Genomic DNA, 3,739 nt, shown 5'->3' with positions numbered 1-3,739 from the left:
TTCTATAGGAATTTCTATTAGGAAGAGGAATCTAATTCCTATTCCTTTCTTGTGGTCTTTCTGCTATTATTTTGGTTTCCTTTCTGAAGGGTTTTAAGATATTTTTTCCTCATTGTTTTGAAATTTCAAAATGATTTGGCTTGATGTGGATCAATTTTCATTAATTGTTTTGGCTCTAGTGTCTTCTTCATCTAGTAACTTGTATACTTCAGTTTTAGGGAATTATCAAAATTCCTTCACTGATGTTTCCTCCCCTCCATTTTTTCCCTGCTTTTTGGAAATTCTGTTATTTCAAGGTTAGACATATAATTTTCCTAATTTTGCTTTCATCATTTTATATCTCTTTGTCACTTTGCTCTACTTTCATACATTTTACTATACATAATTTCATTTTGTTATGCTTTGTATTCTTTTTTAAATTACGTTATTTTATTATAATTTTTAAAATTATAACGTACATGCAACATAAATTTTGTCATCATATCCATTTTTAAGTGTATAGTTCAGTGGTATTAGGTATATTCATCTTGTTTTGCAACTATCATCACCATCCATCTCCAGAGCTCTTTTTGTCATGAAAAACAGAAATTCTGTATTTATTTAATATGAACTCTATATTTCTTCTTCCTTCTACCCCCTGGAAACCCCCATTGTACTTTTTATCTCTATGAATTTGACTACTCTAAGCACTTCATATAAGTGCAATCATACAGTATTTGCCCTTTTGTGACCGGCTTATCTCACTGAGCATGCTGTCCTCAAGTTTCATCTGTTAGAGCACATGTCAGAATTTCCTTTTCCTGTAAGGCTAAATAATATTCTAATATATATATATGTATATATATATACATATATATATATCACATTTTGTTTATCCATCATCTATCAATGGATACTTGAGTTGCTTCCACCTTTTGGCCATTGTAAATAATGCTGCTATGGACACACATATACAATTATCTCTTCAATATTCTGCTCTCATTTCTTTTCGGTATATACCCAAAAGTAGAATTGCTTAATCATAAGGTAGTTATATTTTTTAAATTTTTTGAGGAACATCTATAATTTCAACAGTTACTAAACTGTTCTCTCAACAGTGCGTGATGATACTAATTTCTCTACATCCTCATTAGTATTTGTTATTTTCTGATTTTTTTTTCATAGTGGTAATTCTAGTTCCTTAAATTGTCAATTTAGCTTATTAATCTTAAAATATCAGCCTTTATTGCTATAAATCTCCCTCTCAGCACTGCTTTCACAGCATCCCATAACTTTTGATGTGTTGTGATTCCATTTTCATTCTTCCTTAAGAATTATCTAATTTCCCTTATGACTTTTTCTTTGATCTACTAATTGTTTGAGTGTACTGATGAATTTCCACAAGTCTGTGCTTTTTCCAGTTTTCCCTCTATTATTTTTTTTTAAGATTTTATTTATTTATATGACAGAGAGAGAGAGAGAGAGAGATCACAAGTAGGCAGAGAGGCAGGCAGAGAAAGAGGGGGAAGCAGGCTCCCTGCTGAGCAGAGAGCCGGATATGGGGCTTGATCCCAGGACCCTGAGATCATGACCCAAGCCGAAGGTAGAGGCTTAACCCACTGAGCCACCCCTCCCTCTATTATTAATTCTTAAGTTCATCTAATGTGACCGGAGAAGATACTTTGTATGACACCTATCTTTCAAAATTATTCAAACTTAATTTGTGGCCTAAGTTACAATCTATCCTGGAGAATGTCATGGGTAGTTGATAAAAATGTCTCAATAGATTCAGTTGCTTAGGGTGTTTCAGTTGCTCAAGCAGCTTCAGTCACATGCATTTTTCAGTTGCATGAGTTCCCTCAATTTTGCAGGTAATTTCCATTGCATAGGTAGAACTACCAGCCATCAGTGTCCATCCTGCCCCAGAAAGAACAGTTGCGGCCAGAAACTGTGGCCCGATCTTTAAGCTCCATTTCTCTCTGTATATCCATCACATTACACTTAGTGTGAGTGTTCGAGTGCTTTAATGTTTTTCCAGTGTTTCATACCATTTCTCAAATGTTTTCAGTTTGGCCAAACCCCAAATGTATTTTTGCCAAACTTCTTCCTCTTCAATCTGTCTACATTTCAAAAGAAAATTTGAGCCATCTGTTTCTGTTTCATTGGCTTCGCTGTTCAGAATCTCTTTGGTAAGAACTAAGTACAAGAAGTCTTTTGAATCTCTGCTTAAGACTTCCACGCCCTTCTCTGAAGCACTTCATAATAAAAAGGTCTGCAGAATCAAGCTCTTTTTTGAACCTCATTTTGACTTCAAATGTCTTCCTCATTTCTACTCACATCACATACCTGCTCACCAGTGAAATGCTAATTGGTAGATGAGTCCAAGAGGGCCAGAGCCCTTTTAGAATGAATGAGTCACTGGGCCTAGATTACCTACTTCTTTTTCCATGCTTAACCTACTCTGTTGCTTAGGGGTTTTATTTCAAGATAGCACAGACAGCGTTTCTTTCCTATGTACTTTTCTGTGTTTGAATAAATGCTACAAAAATAGATGTCATTTATTATTATTATGTTAATAATTAAAAACAGAAGAAGCTAATGATAGTCCAATTTTCATTTTAAGCAAAATAAGTGGAAACTTCGTTTTCCACTAAGTTAATACCATTTATTAAGTATAGAAGGAACTTGGGATCAAAATGTATGTATATTTTTATACAGTGAATTTTCTTTATTAACATGTATCATGAACACTTTTATTAAACTTAATCTTCAAAAACAGGATTTTATAACTCTACAGTATTTAATTACATAATTATCCTTTTAACTGTTTCCAATTTTTTATCTTTATAATTGTTTTTCCTCTGGAAGAATTCATGTATATAAATCCTTTGCCATATTTCTGATAATTTCCAGGGAACAGATTCTTAGAACTGGGATTCCTGGGATAAAAAGTTTAAATATTACCAAATTGTTTAAAACTTTTACAATAATTTACTTAAAAATTTCTGTAGAAATTAGACATTTAAATAAACCTAACCAAAGAGGTAAAGGATCTGTACTCGAGGAACTACAGAACACTCATGAAAGAAATTGAAGTAGACACAAAAAGATGGAAGACCATTCCATGCTCTTGGATAGGAAGAATAAACATTGTTAAAATGTCTATACTGCCTAGAGCAATCTATACTTTTAATGTCATTCCAATCAAAATTCCACTGGTATTTTTCAAAGAGCTGGAGCAAATAATCCAGAAATTTGTATGGAACCAGAAGAGACCCCGAATCACTAAGGAAATGTTGAAAAACAAAAATAAAACTGGGGGCATCACATTACCTGATTTCAAGCTTTACTACAAAGCTGTGATCACCAAGACAGCATGGTACTGGCATGAAAACAGACACATAGACCAGTGGAACAGAGTAGAGAGCCCAGATATGGACCCTAAACTCTATGGTCAGTTAATCTTCGACAAAACAGGAAAAAATATACAGTGGGAAAAAGACAGTCTCTTCAATAAATGGTGCTGGGAAAACTGGACAGCTATATGTAGAAGAATGAAACTCGACCATTCTCTTACACCGTACACAAAAATAAACTCAAAATGGATAAAAGACCTCAACGTGAGATAAGAATCCATCAGAATCCTAGAGGAGAACATAGGCAGTAATCTCTTCGATATGAGCCACAGCAACTTCTTTCAAGATATGTCTCCAAAGGCAAAGGAAACAAAAGCCAAAATAAACTTTTTGGGACTTCATCA

This window comes from Lontra canadensis, unplaced genomic scaffold (genome assembly GCF_010015895.1).
Source record: "Lontra canadensis isolate GAN:19392208 unplaced genomic scaffold, GSC_riverotter_1.0 scaffold21, whole genome shotgun sequence".
Classification (NCBI taxonomy): Eukaryota; Metazoa; Chordata; class Mammalia; order Carnivora; family Mustelidae; genus Lontra; species Lontra canadensis.
The sequence above is the reverse complement of the archived record's forward strand: the minus strand, read 5'-3'. Positions refer to the sequence as shown.